At 35.4% G+C, this 26,152-nt stretch overlaps 1 protein-coding gene and 1 long non-coding RNA gene across 2 annotated transcripts in view; one reads left to right on the forward strand and one right to left on the reverse strand.

Annotated features, from left to right (window-relative positions):
* The window catches only part of LOC138711603 (uncharacterized), a 29,823-nt gene extending 5,553 nt beyond the window's left edge, over positions 1-24,270 (forward strand). Inside the window, exons 2-3 of the long non-coding RNA XR_011335407.1 lie at positions 20,592-20,693; positions 23,211-24,270. This is a non-coding gene — a long non-coding RNA (uncharacterized lncRNA). The remainder of the gene's footprint in view (positions 1-20,591; positions 20,694-23,210) is intronic.
* LOC138711652 (procollagen C-endopeptidase enhancer 1-like) overlaps positions 1-26,152 on the reverse strand; it is a 1,452,145-nt gene that overhangs the window by 102,324 nt on the left and 1,323,669 nt on the right. The gene's annotated exons all lie outside the window — the stretch shown is intronic.

Below are 26,152 nucleotides of genomic sequence, written 5' to 3' on the forward strand. Positions count from 1 at the left end.
ATAGATTCATCCCTGTTATCAATTATTAGATACGAAATACAGTTTTCACAAATATTATACAACTTATTTTGTTTTATTTTGAACAAAACTGATCCCAACAAATAGTAAAGAGCTTGTTGTTCACTCAAGTCAATATTTCCATTTTCAGTTAAATTAAGATTTAGCCTATATTAATTTCTTTTCCTCAGATTCATCTTCACTAGATCTTTCTGTTTCGGGCCTGTACCTAGAAACTCAACTAATTGTTTAGAATTGCAAACTTCCCCAAAGGTCTTTTTCCCTCCGGCTTCCCAACAATACTCTATATGGATTTCTGGATTCGTCCATACGTGCTACATGCCCTGCTCATCTCAAACGCCTGGATTTAATGTTCCTAATTATGTCAGGTGAAGAATACAATACGTGCAGTTCTGAGTTGTGTAACTTTCTCCATTCTCCTGTAACTTCATCCCTCTTAGCCCCAAATATTTTCCTAAGAACCTTATTCCCAAGCACTCTTAATCTCTGTTCCTCTCTCAAAGTGAGAGTTCAAGTTTCACAACCATACATAACAATCGGTAATATAACTGTTTTATAAATTCTAAATTTCAGATTTTTTGACAGCAGACTGGATGATAAAAGCTTCCCAACCGAATAATAATAGGCATTTCCCATATTTATTCTGCGTTTAATTTCCTCCCGAGTGTCATTTATATTTGTTACTGTTGCTCCAAGATATATTAATTTTTCTACCTCTTTGAAGGATAGATTTCTAATTTTTATATTTCCATTTCATATAATATTCTGGTCACGAGACATAATCATATACTTTGTCTTTTCGGGATTTACTTCCAAACCTATCGCTTTACTTGCTTCAGTAAAGTTCCCGTATTTTCCCTAATAGTTTGTGTATTTTCTCCTAATATATTCATGTCACCCGCATAGACAACAAGCTGTAATGCTAATTCAGTACAACAGCAATTGATTACACATTGATTAACTTCACAACAACACGGCATTCTTCATGATAACGATGGAAAATGACACTAGAAACCTGTGTTCCTACGCAAGTCTTACGGTGTACTGAGTCTCCGCAGGAGTAAATATGGCCGCCGCGTCGGCATTTGTCGGATCAAAAGAATGCGGTACTCTCCAATATACACTGCTCTGTATGAGCGTGACTAGGAAGGAGTTCACAGTACTTGTTCCGTTGAATGTAGTCCTTCCTTTTTAAAAGCAAATTTCTTCCATTTAACCCGGCTATTAGTAACTTGAGAAATACCTTTATAGCCCCTTATTCATAGTTAACAGTCTTTATCAGGTAATACTATTAGGCCTATAAACGTTCGTAACAGGAAACACAATGGGATCTGAAACGATGTGAAAGCAATATTATAAGTTCAGTATTTAAATAATCATTTAGTAACAAGTTGCGAATTCAGGGACAGAAAACAAAACCTACAAAATGTCAGTATATAAAGAGCTGAATGATATTTTACGTGCCTATAAATGAATTAAATTACTCACCATGATCAGTTGCCTGCTTCTAATTGTGGTATAACTTGTATAAGAATTTTAGCGGGAGTATCACCTGGAGTAGCGTTTCTGCTAGCGTAAATAGCAATTGGTTGAATCCAATCTTGCATAAATTTAGTAGTAGGTTATTTTATGACGCTTTATCAACATCTTAGGTTATTTAGCGTCTAAATGAGATGAAGGTGATAATGCCGGTGAAACGAGTCCAGGATCCAACCCAGCATTTGCTCATATTGGGTTGAGGGAAAACCCCGGAAAAAACCTCAACGAGGTAACTTGCCCCGACCGGGAATCGAACCCGGGCCACCTGCTTTCGCGGCTAGAAGCGCTAACCGTTACTCCACAGGTGTGGACTCTTGCATAAATTTCATAAACATAAATACTAATGCATGATCTGCTAATTGTTTCTTTTGGACATCAGTCGTGAGATCTCCGAAATCAACAAATTCGTCAACTATAAGGGAATAATTATTAAATTGAATTTCCTCTCTAAGTTTGGTCTCATCGAATATTACCACTCCGTAACGTTTATTTTCATATATTTCATCATTTCGGTAAATTAGGGAAAATATGAGGTACAGTACCTGGTTGTAATTTTCAACACATTCGCGGTATTTCTGTCTTATGACAATCTGATTTTATAATCATGTAGATTCAGAAAAATGGACATCACAAATATGGTTATTTACCGAAAGCTGCCTATTTTTCCGCGGAATCGCTCTGGCTCATTGCCCAAACACATCTTTTTCTTTGGGAGATGAAGAGAAATGTCTTGTTACACTATTTCTACTGCATTCCTATCTACAACCCGTAACAAAACAGTACGGAATTTTTGTAATTATTTTGTAAACCACCACACACTATTCTTTTGTCACTGGTTAATTCAAAGCACAACAAATTGAAGACGTCTACATAACCCTCAATAACAAAGCATATCAACAACTCCAAGCAACTTTCATCATTAAATGTGCGCGAAATATATTTTTTAGGTGTCTGACTTCAGACAACCCACAGATCCTACCGATCGAAGCGCCATTAATTGTCAGGTCCGCCACCGACAATGGGAAAGCATGGAAGTACGTACACTATTTTATTCTATTCGTCCTGATATAACCAATAACTCTTTGACCAGATCCTTTTCAAAATAACCTTACGAATAATCTTTTGCGAACTACCCTGTACACATATTACCCAAGGAAATAGTCTGTAAGAGAGTTGTTATGCTGGAACTGGCTTCATGGGAAAGTTTCTGAAGCAATATCAGAGAAAACATTAGTGGCAGTAATACACAACTGAAGTCTGAGGTGAATATGACGGCTGGTGTCAACAATCCTTGTTGGAGGCAGTCGCCATTTCGCTGACAAATGTTTTCCAGGATTGCAGACGGCATTGAGGGGGAGCGGATATTAATGTGCCACATTTAGCGAAGTCGCGACGACTCTTAATAGCTGCTCTCCACTCTGAGGACCATGTTTCGAGGACGTCTCATAACAAAAGGTTACGAGGCATCTTCATAAAAAGGGCTAAACACGTCGACTTCCACAGGACATTTTAATAGTTTAACATATTATAGGCCTGTAACAGTTATCAAGTGATAGCTGAATAATGCATGAACCTATCCCAGGTTCGGCCATTGAAAAACCAAGCGAAAATAGTTCAATAAATAATTCAGTTCGGGGATTTTTTTAGTTTCCTAATGTGAAGTAAAAACCATAGGGTCAAGTAAAGCTAATATGATTCGGGTTAATTTTATACGGACTTTAAAAATGTACCAAAATCTCAGTTTGAAGTATACTTTATGCTCTCTAAGGAGCAATACTAAACCAAGCTTAAAAAATAATCATTATCACCCTCTTAAATGTATTAAAAGATAAGGCAGTTTAGTTTCTAGAAAAAAAAGTTGCACTAATTCGTTTCATTATCTGAGGTTGAACAGGTTTTTACAGCCTAATCCTTAAATTAAAGATAGCATTGTGAAAAAAATGCTAGAGAGTGGATTAATCTACTATAATATTATCCTCCCATCTATCTCACGGGCTCCTCAAACGTCTTTTCCTCAGGTCTTCCAAGTAACACTCTATATGCATTTCTGGATTCACCCATACGTGTTATTTGTCCTGTACATCTCAAAAGTCTGGATTTAATGTTTCTAATTACGTTAGATGAAGAATATAATTCTCGCAGTTCTGCCTTGTGTAACTTTCTGCATTCTCCTGTAACTTCATTCCTCTTAGCTCCAAATATCTTCCTAAGCACCTTATTCTCGAACACCCTTAACGTCTGTTTCTCTCTCAAATTGACTGTTCAAGTCTCGTAAACATACAGGACAACCGGTAATATAGCTGTTTTATAAATTCTAACTTTCAGCTTTTTTGAGATCGCATCGGTAGGTAATGATCTCAACCGAATAATAACAGGAATTTCTTATATTTAATCTGACGGTGAGTTTAATTTACTCTCGAGTTTAATTTATATTTATTACTGATTTTTTAATTTTTCCACTTCTTCAAAGGGTAAACTCCGAATTTTTATATTTCCATTTCGTACTATCATAGGTTGAGAGAGAAACGTTTCCTTGGGGGGGGGGGGAAGCAAAACCATAGAATCCCCATATAACGGGGTTATGGGGTACATCATTTACCTCCTTCCCCCGTTATAGCTCAACCTTGTTATTCGGAATACGATCATTTAATAAAGGCATTTTCGGGGGCATGTTTCTTACAGTGTTACATCCATATCCGCGATGTTTCGGACCGAGTTGTATAGGGCTTCAACTGTAGATCTACTACAAATTATAATAGGGCGTAATTTAAGACAATATCTCTCTTTTTCTCTCTCGTACAGAAACACATATACATCAATAAAACTACGTAATAGTGCTAACAGACACGTTTTTATATGAAGCTTTCCTGAAGATATCATATGAATTAATGTAAACTCTAATTAGCCTATTTTATTTAATCTCGTCTTTAAGTTTACACATTACACCGGGATCACTTTTCTTTTTTCTGCATTGTGCAGTGTGTTATTCATATTTCTTCTGAATTCAATATTTTCTAATGTTAATAAGAAAGAAAGAGTTCAAACAAGTTTGGGGGGCAGTGCCCCCCCTCATGCCCCCCCATAACTCCGCCTATGCGTTCTATATTCCGATCACGAGACGTATTTATATACTTCCTCTTTTCAGAATTTACTTCCAAATCTATCTCTTTACTCGCTTCAAGTAAAATTTCTGTGTTTTCTATAATAGTCTGTGGATTTTCTCCTAACATATTCACTTCATCCGCATATACAAAAATATGATAATACAAGTCTTGAAATTGTGATAAGAACATAAACTCTGTCTAGAGTGTTTAATATTTTAGGAGGAAAATTCGCTCCAGCGCCGGGGATCGATCCCGGGTCCTTGATTCTACGCACCAAGCGCTCTGAGCACTGAGCTACGCCGAATTTTTCTCCTAAAATATTAAGTGTCAATATTACAGATAAATTCTGTAGGTCAAATTAATGTATCTATAATATTCTCTCAGCTAGCAGTGCATAATAACTGCGGATTCCCGGCCAACAAGTCACTCAGCTGAGTGCGCTCCTGGTATAATGGCAGTTGACATTGGATACACGTCACCTATGCCTAATTTGGAGTCAGGCCACAAAGGGAAACATCGAAGGAGGAAAGTTCGATCCGGTGCTGTAGATTGAATTCGGCGTAGCTCAGTGATCAGAGCGCTTGGTACGTAGAACCAAGGACCCGGGTTCGATCCCCGGCGCCGGAGCGAATTTTTTTCCTAAAATATTAAGTGTCAATATTACAGATAAATTCTGTAGGACAAATTAATATATCAATAATATTCTGTCTACAGTGTGCAAAACATTCATTTTTCTGGAAAAAGACAAAATATGCTTATTTATGATGCAAATATACTATCATGAACAATTCGTTACCATTCCTACACGATTCTGAACAAAGTTAAACTGCCACCAAGAAGCAGAACAGTCTATATAATCCTTGTCTGTACTGCTTTCAACTTGGCACGTTTTGAGTTGGTATTCCTGACGTAGAGAAATTCGTCTACGAACCTGATGTACGGCATCAAGAAGATATCCTGTTTATGTTTAAATTACAGTTTGCAACTTGTTCGATCAGAATTTCCCTGAACAAATAGCAGTTCCCATCGCATTCAACCTAACTCGCGTGACTTATGTATGGGTGTTCGCTAGAGAAGTTAATCTGCTCTAGAAGTTACTACCTAGGGTCCTCTGTGACCGATTGCCCCCACAGGTTCGAGTGTGTTCAATATGTAAAGCGGGAAGTATAAAGCGAGAGCAACAGGGGTAAGGAGAAAGCTCCGCGAGAAGGAATACATTTGTGATATTGTCTTCAACTTCTATTCCAAAGTTTACTCTCTCTCCCTCTCTACTCCTCTCTCCTTTCTAACTTATACTTCCCCGCCTTCATCTCTGTCTCTGTTACTCGCAAAGTTCAAAACCCTTGGTTCAACTCTCCTCGTATTTGTGTAAGGGGAAAACAAAAGGGTATGAAAACTTGCACCTTCAAATGAAGTTAGGACAGAATATAAAAAAGAAGAGAATTTCCGAGCGCTTGTTATATCATACCCCGTATCCTTGGAACCAGAGAGAAAAGGATATTTTGATGCTGTACCAGCGACCCTTTGTTTCCGAAAACAAGACAGTTGTGTGGAAAGTTTAATAGTGTTTTACTTGCTGTGTAAATACACAACTTTTAATTGTACAACAAGCAACCTCTGGCGACAAAGCCGACTTCTAACGTAATTTGAAGACATTATTACATTATAAAGTCAATAATAACTTCCAGACCAACTTTTTACAGCATTAAATGGAGTACTACAATAGATATTAGGCCTACTTCAAGCGGTACTGCAAGACAAAAAAATATCCTCTACTGTACTCTACATTTTATAGGATGTTTCAGAAAACCATTAGAAATATTAAAACTTGTTAACGAACCAACAAGTTAAAAATTTATATTGACTATTAAATACCTTAAATTAAATGTAATATTATACACAATTAACGGATCTTCCTAAAATAAAGTACGCATGTGGTTCAAGTATTTTACCCTTCACTAACAAAGAAAGTTTATACAGCTGGCGCCAGCATTTTTGGCGTGTGTCCTTGATATATAGTGTCCAGTTTGTGAGTATGTTGCTAGTGCAGCTGAGAATGGTACCACTTTCTATACACGTCATATCATCCATTTGTCAAACACGGTTGTTAGACTGACTGCGGCAAATGTAAAACACTCGGACTTAACGTTCCCATTACTTATTTCACACGCGAAAAACGGTGACGCGGACTATACTTCTCGTTGCTCAAATTATAGCTAGAAAAATAGTAGTATGAAACCGAAACAAAAATTATAGAGACCGTAAACTGAGATGACTAGTTCATTTATAAACAAACAGTATATTTATAGGATAAATTAGGGTCTGTTGGACAGTCAGGTATGTTGGACACTTTGTATTTTAACGTGTTACCTCGCCACCTGTGGACACCACAGTCTGCTAAAAGTCAATGACGGAAGTAGCCGCGAGTGAAACTACTTCCGTCATTGACTTTTTGCAGAATGTGGTGCCCACAAGTGGCGAGGTAACACGTTAAAGTACAAAGTGTCCAACATATCCGACAGTCCAACAGACCCTAATTTACCCCATATCTTCCTATATTATTTATGAATATATTAACTTCATTTTTGTCCTACACTATGAAGAAAATCTGCGTATTTGATTGAATAGATAAAATATGTATTATAAAATATTCACTGTTAAAATCAAACAAAAAAAAAATACGTAAATGTCACATTTATAACTGCCGCTAAATATTTCATATTTTCAACTTGAGAATAGTCTTGCCATATTACCTCTTGCCATTTTATCGGTTTGTGGTACAGTCAGGATTAGTTTCCTTGTGCCTTCTATGTGGTAGCAAAGATCACTTCTTTCCTGCTGTTAAAATACAGTACTGTCTACAACTTTTTTTGGCAACTGAGGTTCCTCTGTCTCACTGTGTTTTCAGTCAACAGAAATAAGATTTCAATACTTACTTACTCACTTACTGGCTTTTAAAGAACCCGGAGGTTCATTGCCGCCCTCACATAAGCCCGCCATTGGTCCCTATCCTGAGCACGATTAATCCAGTCTCTATCATCATATCTCACCTCCCTCAAATCCATTTTAATATTATCTTCCCATCTACGTCTCGGCCTCCCCAAAAGTCTTTATCCCTCCGGCCTCCCAACTAACACTCTACATGAATTTCTGGATTCGCCTATACGTGCTACATGCCTGCCCATCCCAAACGTTCCTAATTATGTCAGGTGAAGAATACAATGCGTGCAGTTCTGTGTTGTACAACTTTCTCCATTCTGTAACTTCATCCCTCTTAGCTTCATATTTTCCTAAGCACCTTATTCTCAAATACCCTTAACTAAGATTTCAATAGTGAGTGCAAAATATATATGTCTGTCCGTCCGCCCGTTTATTTATTTACTTGATTATTTATTTATTTATTTACTTATTTATTTATTTATTTATTTATTTATTTATTTATTTATTTATTTATTTCTTGCCCGGACACTTGACACAAAGTCATTCGTCTACGTACTTCCCAGTAGAGTTCGCCTGTTGACTTGAAGTATAGTGAAAGTCTTTTAATGCACTACACTTTTGAACGTGAGCCCAGTCCATAACACTATCACTGTCTTTGCACAAAACACAAGATGGTGATAGCAAAATGGAGATCCGATGAAAATGAGCGGCTAGAATAGCATGACCAATAAGAACACGGATTGCTTCTACTGTTTCTCTGCGTGGTTGATGTGGGATATTCTTGAAATAGAATTAAGCTAAAAGACACACTTTTGTATCCTGACGAAGATGAAATGGGGACTATTCGAGCTCTAATTATTCTTACCAGTGAAAGCTTGTATAGTCTTCCTAAGCAAGTGACATCTGAATAGTGTGACGTAACTCATTGCCGTCACCGAACAACCGATGTCGGATCTTGAAGTTTTCGTAACATAATATTATTACTTTCTTGTTTACGCAATCACATTTTTAATATTTATTTTACATTTCCTGATCTATCAATTTACGAATCAATATAGTGAAATTTTTCCTCTTGAGTTCTGGCTGATATGTACTGTAGGTACATCCATAATCAGCCAGTACATCTCACTTGACGATGTGTCAGAGGGATAAAAATTATTTGTATACAGTATATCTGAACTGGCCACGCTAACCCCATTACTTCTGGCCTAGTTGTCTCATGATTGATTCCATATTGGTTCAGACCTATCTTCAGACAGTTGACTAACCAACAATAGTAATGAAATTTATCACATTCTTCAATATTTTCATCCGTTAAACTTTATTTCCTTCATAAATCGTCAACGTTTACGTTTTACTTAAATTTATTTTCATCACATCCTTTTTAGTCTACTTAAGGGGTTAGGTGTAGCTTATAGCACTAAAATTTTTGGAAATATTCAAATTTCTTTTCCTCCATTACTATATCCTGTATAATAAAGAGAATTGGTATATGTAAAACATTATCCTTCTGCTATATGGAAAAAAATATTTTTACGATTAAAAAAATTATTTATATATATTTTTTGTTTCAAAATTCAACATGGTGGCAGTTTACTGTGCAGTGATGAAGCGTTTCTCTCATAACTCATAAACTTGTTAACTTTTTCATGTACTCTCTCTTTTATTTTATTGCTGAACTCATATTTACAATATCATGCTCTTCGAACTATTTTTTTTTTATTTTATGTTGGAATAAAGTACTGATATTTGACCATTTTTTTTAAATAAATTTATTTTCTATCAGACAATCTATCAAAAGAAAAGAAGTGATCTTGCATCATAATGCATCAAACAAGAAGTGACTTTCGACTAGTGAATATACATTCACTAGCCTGAAAATGACAGCAAATGCAGCTGTTCGTTCCGTTCCCGGCAGATCTCTCGACGGTATACGGTGCAGACATGGCTGCCCGGAGATTGAAACTATAGCACATGTCTTGGGATTCTGTGAACAGGGATTGCTCTCGAGGAACTCTAGACATCATCTTATAGGATCTAAAATTGCTGTCGCATTAAGAAATAAGGGCTGGATAGCAGGAGAAGAAATCTCCTGTCTAGCTGAAGATTGGTCAACGAGACGAGTAGATATTTTAGCGTACAATGCTGACACTAAACAGGGCATCACTGTGGACCCCACGATACGTTTTGAAGTAGAATGTCATCAGTCAGCCGAGGTCCACCTTGAGAAGAAGTCGATCTATGAGCCTACAGTCAACTATTTCAAGCTGAAATATGCCTTAATTCACTTTGAGGTATTCGGCTTGCTCATAAGTGCTCGAGGGACTAAACCAGCTTTTTTTCGAAGAATTTCGACGGCAGTTTGCTCTGCTAACATCTCTGAGGGATGACATTGTGATAATTGTGTTAAAAAAAATTCTGCCAAATCCTAATTAATCACGTGGTGCCATATTAATAGCAATTGTAATTTTTCACGCCCTTTTCTTTGTTTCCCTTCTTTAAAATTTAATATCTATGTTTACATATGTATATTAATTTTTTTGAAGATATACTGAGTCCGTAAGGGCTACCCTAAATGGGGGGCATTTCAATATTATTTATTATTATACACAAAATATTTGATCACAGAATGTTGGATAGTTTTTTAATTATGTGGGAAACGCTTCAGAACTGCACAGTGAACTGAATTTTGAAAACAAAAATGTAAATAATTTTTTTAATCGTAAAAATATGTTTTTAATATAGGAGAAGGACAGTGTTTTACACATACTAATTTACATTATTGTGCAAAATACAATAAAGCAGGAAAAAAAATGTTGAATATTTCCAAAATTTTACTGCTGTAAGCTGTACCTAACCCCTTAACGTATTACGTGCCTAATCATCTCTGACATACAGTATCAAGCAGTTACTTGCGAGCAATGTACATTTTCTCTTATGATTCGCCACTGACTTGTTTGAACGCAAGCTGACTGCTTACTTTTCCCATTTCACAGAGGTCTGAAACCGAATGACTAGCAGACAAGGTGTCTGTCGCGAGATAGGTTACACAGTACTGTTGTGTGAAAAACATCAAAAAGTAGAAAAAGGATATGTAAACGAAGAGTATGCGAGGATGCACTTGATGTAATGGCAAAGCCAACGAATGCACTCGAGGCTGCAGGTTTTCGTTCTCCCAAGACGTCAGCCAGATACACATTCACAAGAATACATCAGCGCCTCGGGGAACAGGCGAGTCTGTTACAACGACTACGAGGAAGATCTCAAAAGAAAATCTGCTCTATCTCACGAAGAACTCATATGTGGGCAGCACATTTTGACTCTAGCTTTACTTATTACATCACTGTATGAGTTTCAAATATTAATATTTTACCACTTTTGAGGCATATGTATTAATCATTCAGGTATATCTGTACTGCAGCGGTGGCGAAAATGTGATCGTGCGCCGAGCCACTGTGTAACCTGCAATGTGCATAGCACCTATGGAGGGAGGTGGACACCCGAAGGGGAAGTGAATCAACTGTCTGACTTATTAACGGATTTTCATTTTCCTTACGTCAAGCACTTAAATATAATTTTATACAGTACAAGACTACAAACTAATTTTAGTACGTGTAACGAAGAAAGAAATTAACAATAAATGAACAATATCACAACCTAAAATTAACTGTCTTCAGAATGTCTCTGCGACAAAGTTTCAAAGTCAGGAATTATGTCACTTACTGCCAGTCGTAGTTGATCACGAAGGTATTTGTCTGTCAGTCGTGATCTAAATTTGGTTTTTACTATTTTAATTGTTGAAAATAATTTTTCACAAACGTAAGTTGTAGCGAATATGGCTTCAACAGAGCAAGCGAAAGAACGAAGCTTCGGATATTTATTTTTTGGAAAAGATTAGAAAGTTCAACATTTGTCAAGTCCTTACATCTAGCTTTCATTTTACATCGCATAGTAAATCAGTGAGTTCAAATTGAAGAGCTAACCGCATTATTCGTACATCTGCTGAAAAAGGGTCGACGTACAGAGATGATGATGATGATGATGATGATGATGATGATGATGATAACAATAACACTTAACCTTTTAATGTATCATGAGTAACATGTAGTATAATGCCGTTTTATGTTATACAACCGTTTTCCTCGTAATACTTGTGAACAAATCATACATTTAATATTCTCATCACATTGACAGCACAAAAATGCGTCCTCCCATCCTACTTCAAACTTTCGTACATGGTTTCGAGAGAGACATAATCCACTCGCAGGTCAGAGACAAATACAAATGGAACGGAGTTTGACTCCATGAGTGAGAGGGCGGGGGTTGGCGGAGGTTAGAAGCAAGCGAAATGCACAGCTATCACTGCGAGCCACAATGTCTCGCGAGTCACGTTCTCGCCACGGCTGCAGTCTACTGCAAACACCCTGGAAAAAAAACTACAAACGCGTATCAACTGCAGGGAACCAGGGGCGTGTGATATTGCCTAGTCAGGATTGTCTTGACTTCATCTAATTAATTAATCAATCCGTGGCGCTACAGTCCTTTAAGGGCCTACACCGACTGGTCTACTGCTGGCCTGAAATCCAGAGGTGGACGATCATCCAACAAGAATGGAATTATCGTGTGTTCAGCACGATAACTTCCCTCAGCCATTATAGCTGGGTTTCGTAACCGAATTCCGCTACCTATCGTATCTCTTCAATGCATCATGATGCTGGGTGGGCATTGATCCCATACAATAGCCGTAATTTCATAAGAAAATTTCTTCCCTCTTAAGGATTCGAACCAGCGTTCATTTCGTAACGCCAGTCTAGGCAGGATACCTTATCATAGACCATGACGCCACGGGGCGGGACCTTGCCTCCCGCTAGTACCGAAAATTTCCAATAGAATTTTAAATCAAAATATTTTCAAGAAAATTTCAACCATAATAAGAAAAAATATATATCATTGATTTTGTTAAGCATTATACTTCTATCACCATTTCTGAAACACATTTATTTAGCATTTTGTTGAAAGTAAGTTTTAAAATATTCTGGTTGCGAGACAGATGTTGTCTTAAACAATTTTTCTTGCTGTCTTTAATGCCAATATCTGATGTACCAATACAATTTTTTCTGAAACTAAAGCTCGATAAGTAGATGAATATTATTATTATTATTACTATTATTATTATTATTATTATTATTATTATTACTATTATTATTGTCATTGTTCTTGTTCTTGTCGTTGTCGTCATTATTATTATTATTATTATTATTATTATTATTATTACTACTGTTATTATTATCAGTCTATTATTATTATTGTTATTATTATTATTATCACTATTATTATTATTATTGTCATTGTCGTTGTTCTTGTTCTTGTTGTCGTCATTATTATTGTTATTATTATTATTAGTCTATTATTATTATTATTATTATTATTATATACCGGTAGAATCCAACATAACAAACAGAATATTCCAGACTGAAATGAATTAAGACCTAATAGCGGTAGATTTGTCTGCAAATATGTGATCTCAGCTTAATAAAGGCTTTGAAACATACAGTACTTAAATTACTTTTAAGTGCTAGAGACTTCCATGCCGGCTACGAACAGTCGGTTGGAGCATTTGGAGTCGTTCAAAGCCGATTCCCTACTACCATACCTCGTCTACTTGATAAAGGTATAATTTGTGTTATAGTACTGAAATGGACTGAACGTGGCTGCATAGCGCTGCAGATACCATCGATGCATTTGTGTATGCCACACACGTTTGAGGCTTGTAGCTAGCAAAACAGAAAAATATGTGGCATTATAGCAGGGTATCGTCACGTGCATAGAAATACAAAGTTAGGAGTTATTAGCTATGGCACCGTGTAACGGTCGTTTAGCGTGTACGATGCTTTTGCTCTTCCTTGATTACCGTGTTATCTTCACCAGAAGTGAAATAACAACATTTGAACTGCACACTGAAAGTGAAGTCGTTGCTATTGATACAAAAAAATATGAACAACTGAAATTAATGCTTTTAACATCATAAAAAGGAAATTCGCTTTCATTTGAGGTATTTACCGATCAACTCTTTGACGAAAATATATGTGAAGTGATATTTTAGTGACTATTACAGTTTTACTACGTCATAAGCTTACTACTTTTAATCAATAAAACGATACGAAAGGACATCTTTCAACCAATCACTGCTGCTTATCGCACAATTTTATCGCTTCCGTAGCATTTGTTTAATTTCATCGCTTCCGTAGCATTTGCTTGTTTTATCACTACCCTAGCATTTGTTTGCCAACATTTCAAACGGCAAATTCTTTACAGTACTATAAAACATACTTCGCGATCGTAATTTGTTTCCCACATAGATAGTCGACTGAAAATGGTGGCTCCGTTCAAACATTTTGGTGAAGGTAACATTAGTGAAATAGAATTTTAGTAAGTCAATTAATATCTATTTTTTTGTATTAGAGTAGGCCTAGTTTATTTCTTCTTATCTTTATTTACTTTCTTCTGTCTTTATCACCTCTCTACCATTTGTTTATTTGTTTGCCAGCAAATTCAAACTGCAAATTCTTTACGATAATATAATATAAAGTAATCTATACTAATAATAAATCTGTAGCCGAAATTTTTCTGGTAATTTTCGATTTTCCAAAAATAATTGGTCCTAACATATATAATTAACCACCCTGAAGCTGAAAATCGCATTTTTGAAATTTTTGTTTGTATGTCTGTCTGTATGTTTGTTACCTTTTCACGCGATAATGGCTGAACCGATTTATATGAAAATTGGAATATAAATTAAGTTCGTTGTAACTTAGATTTTACGCTATATGGCATTCAAAATACTTTATTTAAAAGGGGGGTTATAAGGGGGCATGAATTAAATAAATCGAAATATCTCGCTTATTATTGATTTTTGTGAAAAAGTTAAATAACAAAAGTTTCTTTAAAAATGATTTCTGATAGGTTTCATTCTTTACAAAATTTTGATAGGACTGATATTTAATGAGATAAATGAGTTTTAAATTAAAATAATTGCCATCTAAGGCCGTGTAATGAATTAAAAAACAAATTACTTCGTCTATAAGGGGCCTTGGACAGCAACAATCGAAAGCTATGAAAGATAGCCTACAGAGAATGTTTCTGTGATTGTATAAAGTAATATCGGAAGCTAAATTAACCGATTTGTATAATTAATTATTATTTGACCATTGGAAAGTGTAGTTTCTCTAGATGGACATAATGCTATATGGTAATGTTATTACAGTAACTTCTGATATAATATAATATAATATAATATAATATAATATAATATAATATAATATAATATAATATAAAATAATATAATATAATATAATATAATATAATATAATATAATATAATATAATATAATATAATATAATATAATATAATATAATATGTAATATTATATAATATAATTTTTAATTATTTGAAGGGTTCACAACCATAGTGGGCCAAGCGACATTTACTGAATACGTAGAAAACAAGGGTTAAAATTAAGTTATTACCATAATTGAATGGAAACCTATAACAAGTAAAATAAAATATACACATTAAATCTAAATGATGTCAATCTTCATTAAACTATGGTTGCATGTAATAAAAATTTAGGAACATGTTAAAGGAATTGTCATTGCACCAAATGAGTGTCTCTGGACCAAAATGATCGCATTTTAATTATTTGGATGCAACTTAAATTAAGTAACATATTAAACGATTTATCCTTCTATCAAACACGAATGTTCCCTGGATCAAACGTCCTATTTTAATTATGTAATTACTTTAGGCTATATTTATTCCTAACGGGTGCAGCGGAGCGCACGGGTACGGTTAGTAATATAATATAATATTAGCACATTATGCAACGAGCCTATAATGGTAGCAATTAAGACGCGAGTATGTTTATGAAACGGGCGCATGCGAGTTTCATAATTTTCATACGACCTTGATATAATCTAGAGAGTAAAATAAACATTAATCTTGATATAACCTGGAAATTGATTTAGATATTGAAAAACGAGATGACAAATTGAATTTATTTGAATATTATTTACAATTAACGCTAATTATTATAGTAACAGAACATAACCTTCTGCGACAGTATTGGATTTCTAGCCTCCGTGACGTTTCGCTAGTTGTCTTTCGATTGCATATCCGAGAATTATCGATACTTGCGCTTTCATATTGCTACAATGGTGTTTTCTGATTGGTGGAACACCTGAACTTTAATGAATAGGTGTACATTAATGAGGTCCATTAAAGGGCTGCTACGAGGTGTATAATTACTACATTTCGGCATGGTCGAGCATAAAATATAATATGATATAATATAATATAATATAATATATAATTGTAATGTAATATAATATATCCTAATACAATATAGGCCTAATATAATATAAATATATATGCTATGTGATGTAAAATAACGTAATAATATAAGAAAATAAAAATATAACCATTCCCCTTATTTTCTCTATATTCTCCTTTTCTCCTTGTTTTGTATAATGCATATTGTAATACAGGGATATCATTTTATTATTACTTCAATTTTTATTCTACCTGAGTTTTTGAATGTACTTCACTCCCACCCCTTCTACTAAGGAAGTTCCAACTACACACAGAACCAAGAACGCAGATAGTAAGCAGTACTGAGATACTGAGTATAGTACGTTCCAGAAATATGTTCGCGTTTTTCAGTGACGAAAGAGCTTTCAATATTGAATCATATTTTCGCACAGGTACTGTCCGTTTGCCTACGTCGCATCCCGATTTCCCCCACCTGCTTCTGCTCGCCCCTCTGTAAAAGCTGGGCCGTTTTAGCTCTTTTCTGAAAACATTAATTTCTCTAAGGAATTGGACGTTTACGTAATATTATACAGCTGTTTAATTTAACTTAAATAAAAGGGCCTCGTTAAGTAATTAACTGTCACGTGATTTCCTCCCTTTCTACAATCCTGCGGCATAACCACTTGGACGGACAGTAGATAGCATGTCTGAGTAATTTTATATTTTCGGTTCGGGCAGAAGTGAAGATTGAATTCACAGTACGTAGAGTAGGTACAGAATTATTTCAACATGAGTTACTAGTACGAAGGACGAAACTGGCAATTGGAATTAGATGCAATAGTCTATAGTGCGATAATATGCACAAAAGAACTGAAGCCTGTATCGAAATGAACGGCCACCATTTCCAAAATTGTGTTTAAACATTCATATTATGATTATTTTTCAATTTAACTTATTTCTCTATATTGTACGCTAATGTGCTGTAGACTGTATACACTGCATAATGAATACGTTGGCATGGATAACTCACTTCGTGAGTAAAAACAGTTATTCTTAATACAGTGCTGTACTTTGATTAAAGAAAAACCTAATGAAAATTATCAAACTCAAAATCGCGATATTTCCTAGTTTACGTAAATGGATGAACTACTTTTCTTCCATCCTATACCTAGTAGAGTGATTTGTGTTTTACGCCAGTATCATCGAACTCCAGTCTTGGATGGGGGAGCAAGCGGTGTTTCCGGTTCTCTAAAGGTACAGACAGGTTAATATTAAAAATGTTAGTAAAAATAAAATGATGTCCCTGTAGTATTAAACATATATTTTATTTTTTAGCCGATTCATTATTGTATTATGGACATGAAAGCAACATATTAATATATATAACATATCAACATTTACACTTAATAACAGTTGAGAGAAAATCCCCATTCTACTGTAACACGGTAATTCCGCCTCTCATTACTGCAGCTTCAGAATTCAGCAAACTATGGCTCGATGTTTGTGGTTTTGAGCAGAAACCGAGGGGTTCATAATTCAAGGCACTCATTTTTACTGCAACCCCATTACCCACTTGCATTCAATTAGCCTTCTTATGTGCATTCCCCACCGCCAAGTGTGCCAACATAACCTCATTCTGCTCTAAGTTTCGCGTGTTTATGTAGTGATTTAATTTCAAAACGGGGAGAAGACGTTGCCTCAGGTCTAACCAAATTAGCCCCAGGGTACAGAAACAAGACAAAGACACCGCCAAGTGATACAGCAACACAAAGGGGGTACAACATAAAAAGTTGCGGGGAGGTTGGAAAGTGTAGCATTTAGTGGCTGCTAGAATATCTCCAACTTTGTGAGAAGTTGAAACGGATCTGGATTTTATATGTCATCACTGTTGCTTAGCAACGTGGCTGTCTAGCTCTTACATAACGCAATGTGACAAGTGTAATTTCCCCACATTTTCTCCATGGGATTTGAAACCAGAGCACTTATGATACTGGAGTTTATGCAGAGAAGAACCTCTGATGAACTTCTGCGTTTCATTTGTCACTTGTGAGTGCATGTAATTATACACGTGACTCCTTGCAGACAAACAACATTAAATGAAATAATGTACGTCTACTATACAGGGTGATTCACAAGGATTTACCGTCACTTACGGAACTTATTTTCGAAGACATTCTGAGCAAAAATTGTCATATAGACATGTGTCCTAGTCTCAACATTTTCAGAGTTACACTAATTTGAAATTGTTTGTAAAATACCATTATTATTTAGTTTTAAGGATAAAAACTATTACAGGAAAAGAATGAACTATTCAGTAGTATCATTTCTTTAATTAGCTATTATTCTGAAGTTAAAAAGTGTTGTGAATTCCATAGTTGCGTCGTACAAATTTTTTTTTAGAGTTTTAATTACAAAATTACATTTTTCTTACGCATCTTATCACACAACTGTTATAAATCACGCCACTCTTGTAAATTCTTCAAGAATGCACATTAAGATACATAATTAAACTGTAAAGAATCAATTTCCTAAAGTCGTATGATTTGTAACAATTTTTGTGATAAGTACGTAAGAATAATGTAATTTTTAGCTAAAACTTGAAAAATAAAATCTGTACAAAGCAATTAACAACACATTGTTAGCTTCAGAATACTAGCTAATTAAAGGAATGATACTCCTGGATAGTTCATTCTTTATTTGTAATATAATTTTGCCCTTAAAACTAAAGAATAATGGTATTATTCAAACAATTTCAAATTAGTGTAACTCTGAAAATTTTGAGATTGGGACACATATTTATATGACATTTTTGCTCAGAATGTATTCGGAAATAAGCTCGGTAAGTGGTAGTAACTTCTTCTGAATCATACTGTATAATGAATATTAATATTCAAAAATACCTAAATTAACAAACGGAGGTCTACATGGGGTTTTGATTGTCCTAAGTTGGCTATTTTCTTTCGTAACAAAGATTTCCTGAACGTTGCTAATACCTCCACAAAGGATTAATCCTTATTTTAAGTAGGTTATTTTACGGCGCTTTATCAACATCTTAGGTTATTTAGCGTCTGAATGAAATGAAGGTGATAATGCCGGTGAAATGAGTCCAGGGTCCAGCACCGAAAGTTGCCCAGCATTTGCTCATATTGGGTTGAGGGAAAACCCCGGAAAAAAAACCTCAACCAGATAACTTGCCCTGACCGGGAATAGAACCCGGGCCACCTGGTTTCGCGGCCAGACGCGCTGTTACTCCACAGGTGAGGACTCCATAATATATCATCTTATAACCGATTCAAAATTTGTATAACCTATATAGCCTCGCATAGGAAAGAGGAATACATTTACTTAAATTTCGAATTAAATAACTTTAGATGATCAATACTTACATCTGAAATAAATACATTTAGATGATCAATACCTACATCTGAAGTCTGATTAATGGATTATGTAGTTAATCGGTGATGTATGCAATGGAGGGGGAAAGGAATGACCACACTACCCCATTATTTTCATAGCCTTGTTGGCTCATATTAGTGATGGAGGAAATACATTAAATACTAATATATTGCAAACCTAATTTCGATAAACGATATATAGCGCAGAAAATATACCGATATATCAAACGATTATATATCGCTATTCCGTAAGTAAATTGCATTTTCAGGCGTAGATTTATTGCATTACAATAAAATTACTTAAATCTTAATATTCCTTTTTACCATTGAAATTAACATCATAACAGTCAAAAGCAGGAATGTAAAATTGTAACAATAAACAATGCATTTTCAATACCATATGCAGTAGGATAGTAAGTTCCCACTGCAAGTTATTGTTACACTTGAAAATTCCAAATAACAATGGTGATGATTATAGGGATAGAAGCACTAGGTGTGGATAGAAATCATAGACGTAAACAAATGTCACATCGGTATTAAATCCTTGTTTCTCTTTCCATTTCAGAGTATAGAAATAAAAGTTTTGATATCCGTTTTGAGGTCAGACGGTTCCCCTTCAGGGTGGGAGTTGCTCCTGCCTTGGAGAGCATTAATAACAATATTAAAACAATAGTAGATAAACCTGCCGTCTGTCTCACGTTCGCACACGCTGCATTTTGAATTTGGTGCTGCATATTATAACAGTTTGAATTCGAATTCCAGGCCAGCCAATTAGAACAAGGTATTGTTTGAGGTTGCACAATTATGTAACTGTCCACCTTCAGTAGCGCCATCTTTCGGGTACAATCGAAGTTGTGTAGTATGGATTTTGTTGTTGTTGATAATGATAATAATTCCACAAAAAAAAAAAATCGATAAATTTATGAGAAAACCGATATCTTATACGATATATTGAATCAAAATTTCGATATCGATATATCGCTATATCGAAACGAAAATATCGGTATTTCGTAAAAACCGATATATCGTTCCCATATCTACCTCATATATCATTTGTATCACTTGTGGGGTTCAGATCTGTCTTCGGACAGTTGACTAAACAAGAATCTATACTTCAAATAATCAACATAATGTTAATTCGAGTTAGTTGACTATCAATGTGAACACATACTATTTCAAAACTACAAAGATTATTTCGTATCGTTCAAAATCATCATAATATTCATCATCTAACAGGATTAAAATAAAACAGGATGTTAATTAATTTGCTTTGCTACTTTCGTTTCAGATATATCTCTGAAACCTTGATAGAGACGGCAAACACATTAAACAGCTGTAGAAATTGTAGTGGAGTCACATCCCTTCGAGTGGGCCGAGATTTCTCTCAAAGGTAAACATTCAAACACGCTCTTGACAACGACGAAGAAAGTATTTTCCCAAGTGTCCGTCTGAAACGAGCTGCAATATTGTGACGGACGGAGCCTTGTCAACATATTGGCGCCTCTACTGGCTGTCGACAGTAAAATGATCACTCCTCCGTCGTCATGGCAACGTGTGTCATTGTTGTACTCTTGTAGCTACTTTCAAGTGTTTGTCCGGCGATATATTTTTTTACGATCGCTGGACGACTGTCATTTTACAGCTCTCAAAACATCAAGAAGCGAGCGCAGACTGCAAAGAAAACTGGTTGGTCTCTTCTTCTCTTTCTAATGGAATTGTGCAGGTCTCGGGAGATTCGGTACAGGTGAGGTCAAGAGAAATAGAGCGTGCACTTCGTAATGCAAGTGGAAGTGCTCTCCGCAATCTTGGCTTAAGAGCTCAAATCGTTCTCATAGGGAACAGCTTAAGAAGTTGTAACAATCTAGCCAGATGCATTCAAGCTTCGATAGTATTATTTCTATTGTAAGCACCGAGTGACCCAGTTGGTAATATACCGCCAAGCGGTGTAAATGCTATCGGGGTGGCAAGTAAGTACATGCTGGCAAAACCAACTTCTCATTATTGTTAATGTAATGAAACAGGAACCCACTCAGTAACAAATAAAATTATTAAATACAGAGTGGCGCAGATGAAAGTAACCGTTTAAGTATAGAGCAAATACAGAAGCAAAGCGCTGAAAAGGACTCACCTTTATAGAAAATAGTGGCTTGTGCAGCAAATGCTGCAAACTAAGTCCATTAGACGTTCAAATAAAATTTTTCAGATTTATTTTCAATGAAGAATACTAGACATTTTGAAAGTTATTTGCTTCCATAATAATGAAACATACTCCCTCTGAAAGGTTCTTTTTATGCCAGATACTTTTTCTTAAACCTATCCACCTTTAGGTTTTGAGTTTCAAAGCGAAAACGCCAGTAACAATGTCAGGACGATCAGTGAGTTTTTCATGTGGGAGTACAGCAATAGCTATTTCAGGTCATTGTGGATTGTAGGCGAAAGTTAAAAAAAAAAAAAAATGTCACGTTTCCTATGCTTTCGAATAATACACATAGGATCTTGGTATAGCTGCTGCATGGAGAGCTTGAAATGTAGAGGGTAAAATCATTTCATCCTGCTAAGAAATCTTGCTGAAATGATCGGGAGACTACAAAATTTTGTAGGCCTCTTATTTTATCAGTAAGTAATACCTTTTGGTCTTTCCTTAAGAACTGTAATTTTTGCGCTCTCTCGAGTCAATACTGAAGAGAATGATGCATATTAGTATCTACACCACACCGTCATATAACTACACTCAGTAAATTATAGAAATGAAGATTTCAAATATTCTCTACATCTACTTATATAACCCCAAAACGTTTCACTTTCATATTGTCAATATAACATATATAATTAATGAAAAATAGTCACGTCATGGCATTAACTATAATAATATTTCATTTCTAATAATGTCATAAAACCCCCCTCAAGTTTTCTAGATTTTAATATCCAATACACAGCTGTACTCAGAAAATTACAAACCGCAGAATCAGAGCTGTAAATTACTTTTAGTAATCCTTGAAGTTTTTAAAAACCAATTGAATTTGAGCTCTAAATATGTGAGCAATCCAGCAGATTATGGCCTTCGTGTAATAGCCTATTGCTTATTGTAGTGTGTGTTTTGTTTTATTCTGAAATCATGGTTGACTTGATGCTCCGTTCAAGTCGGCCGTGCTGAAACGCAATTAGTTCTCAAAACTGACGAAGACGGATTTTGGAATATAGGAAAATTATGTAGGAAAAATAACGCTTCACTGGAAGTCACTATTTTTCTGAAAATCTTTGGATGCCAAGCTTCAAAATGACGGGTCATTTATTAAAATCCGTTCAGCCGTTTTTCCGTAATTTCCATTACCAGTTCAAATTATATATATAGATGTTGAAAGTAGCTGTTTGGACTTTGAATAATTCTTCTGCGGATGTCGTCTGGTAAAATTCATGTTCTGGGAATAATAAGTTAATTACGTACTAAAATATCGCTGCAATCGAAAAGTATTGGGAATAAATTTGAATAAGGAACAAAAAAAAAGTTTCCTTCCCAGGAAGGATTCGAACCACGGAAGTCTTAGTTACCATCTATCGTGCTCTAGAGTGAAGAAGGCTCTGAAATCATCTACAAGGGTCGGTCCGGTTTTTTTTTTTTTTGCCACTACTGTACAATGATTGTATTGTCTTGATTTTATAATACGCAATAATACTATACAAAACACGGAACGTGCTTGCTTAGGCATGTGTCAAACTCGCTTCCGCTGCCTGTACTTGAAACACGTTGACCACATTCTGTCCGGCGATGTGTGTTCACCTTCAAACTAATACAAATATACCGATGTCACGGCCCTAATCATCAGTGAGTTAAGGGTTAACGAGAGGGATATAGTTCGCACATAGAAAAAGGAAGTTCCTGTCTCTGATGTATACTTTCTTATTGCAGGTATTCTTGGCATATTCTAGTGCAGGGCCGGGCATGAGAGCGGCTCCATTTAGCCGGCCAGAGCTGCTCTCGCTCCGCAAGGCAAGCCAGAGCAGAACGCTCACGCAGTGGCGGACTCACATTACAGTTACTTTTCCTGAATTAATATAACAAGAGCCACGGTTGTAATATTCATTCAGTCTGTCAGTACATAATAGATTATAAGGATATTACATCAATCCATTGTACAGTACAGACTTTATAACACTCTTATTAATTTAATGAAATAAACTTCGCTCTATGCACACATACAAATCATTAGGCTTATTTACATACCTCATACGCACAGTGCTTTAATAATTACATAATTATACAGTCTTACTAATAAACATTGTTTTATACGAGACTTATGCAGAGTTGAGACAGAAAACGTTACTAATAAACCGTGAATAAGCTATGGACGTATAAACAGGCTGTAACTATACAATAGGAATTGCTTTGCAGTAGTTATACACATGAAACCCCTTGTTTAAGCGTTGTATATAGCGAAAAAATGGCCGCCCCTTTAACAGCTGTTCGTATCGACTGTCATTTTATGATGATGGTTACCTTGTAACCACAGAAGAACAAACCAAAGATTATAGAATTATTAGAATAATATTGCTGTAGCTTGTACTCTTTGACCAAAATGTAGTGTGGTAATCGATTAGAGCCAGTTATACTATCGATATTTAACACGTCACACTAGAGCGCTCTACCGGATGCAATAGAGAACCTCAGATATTCTATTACCTTTCGCAACGAAGTAATGACGAAACTATGACGTAGCTGTGTAACAGTTATACTGTTATACACGAAGTATGTAGTGATTATTAGTAAGGAATTTACACACGACTTATAAACGAGCTACTCATTGTATAAGTATAAGACAGTTAAACGTCTGTATATAGGGTTTTTATTAGTAAGACCGATAGGCTATTAATAATATAAACATAAAAGATTAGAGTCAGACATAATGGTAGGGTATTAATAATATAAACATATGTAATAAAGGATTACAATAATATAATATAATATAATATAATATGTAACTTTATATGATATGATATGATATGATATGATATGATATGATATATCATGAACTGTAATATACTATACTATGATATAACATATTTGTATAATTTAAAATTATATATTACTAAATATATAGCTTATAATGTAATATAAATATCAAATAGATTCTCCAATATAACGTACTTGAGAAACATTTTCTTTAAGTTGTATTAATTTATGCAGTTCATTACCAACATATTTGTCATATTCAGTAGCATGTTGTAAAAAATAATTCCGTTGGATTTTGAACTTCTTAATCAGTTGGAGTGTTTTATGACAAATTAAACACTTTGCTAATCCACTGCTCTCTACGAAAAAGAACTCCTCCTCCCATGATACATTAAAAGCATTGGGAGTAGCGGGCCGCTTTAATGTATGGGCGGAAGCTCCGTCTTCAAAGTTCGCCATCATACAGCAGAGTCACCACTGCACCGACACTGAATAACGTACAGTATGCATACGTCACAGCGCTCAGAAGAACCGCTCTTTAAAGCACACAGCGTTCATCTCTCAGAATCACGTAATGTGCCCAGCCCTGTTCTAGTGAAACAAAGCGTCAATCCCTGTATTTCTATGTACATCCACCTTTGAGCACTGTAAATAAAGTCAAAATATATTTTTTTTAATTCATCCTGTATTTTAAGTTAGAATCGAGCGCATAAACTTGGATTTGTATATTTACCGTTTCCAGACACTCAGAAGGTGTAACACAACGGCTGGTAGCGACGGACGTATTATCCCGTAACCCAATTTTTGTTCTCCTTTTGTCAGAAATTTTACATTCATCCCAGCTTATGCGAACGTCCACTGGCTTCAGTTCCTACAAACACTTCCCGAGTGACAGCCACATAAAAGGTAGAAATAATTCCTGTAACGAGACTTGCTAATGAAGGAGTATAAAAATGAGAACGCTGTCACAAGTGACAAAGACACCTGGACTCAGGATCTCGCCCTATTTTGCGGAATAAATTCTGTCTGAAGCTTCAAATGCATTAGCGTCCGCGAGGGAGTTTACATAGTTCTGTTCTGTGAGCGACTCTCTTGACAGAACGAGCTGATGATGAAATAAAAAACCTTCCACAGGAATATAAAGGTGCGCAAAATATAGATGTCGCGTCGTCTGAATTACTGAGAACATGTGTTCATAGTTTTTATACGAAAGAGATCTGGGTTCGCCTTCCTAGCAAGTCTAAACTTGATTGAAAATATATCGTTGGATTACTTTAAAAACATCAAAACTACATATGAAAAAATCAAACAAGAGAACAAAATAACTTCTTATTCTTGTCATACACCAACTAACAACTATTATGTAGGTATTTTCTATTCATAAATAGAGCTCGGATGTTTAGGTATTTGTAACAGTTAAAACAGCCAGGCAAAAAAGGCAATAAAAACGTAAAAAAAGGCACAATAATCTTTGAAAAAAGACATTATAAATTTTAAGAAGGCATAGGCTAATATATTTTAGCAATAAATTTAAATTATATTAATATAACTCACATATCTACTTCGTAGGTGACACATGTTGACTTATAAAATACTTTTTTTCTCGTCTTTTCACAAACCTTATATAAAAAAACTGTTCCATCGGTTGAAAACACATGGGCACCAAGTTCACTAACGTAAGCATGATGTTTACTTTGCAATGGTTTACTGAATTAGGCATTCTAACTAGCCGATCTTATACTTTCTGTCATCCCTGTTAAGGCTGGTCCACAGTAAATCGGGAACGCAAACGACAACGAGAACGAGAACGGAAATATTGTTAAAATAAATGTATTTAAATGTGAGCATTCGCAACTACAATCGCGACGCTGTTATTCCCGGCGTGACTCCTCCTCTTTGCT

Source organism: Periplaneta americana, chromosome 13 (genome assembly GCF_040183065.1).
Source record: "Periplaneta americana isolate PAMFEO1 chromosome 13, P.americana_PAMFEO1_priV1, whole genome shotgun sequence".
NCBI classification, from domain to species: Eukaryota; Metazoa; Arthropoda; class Insecta; order Blattodea; family Blattidae; genus Periplaneta; species Periplaneta americana.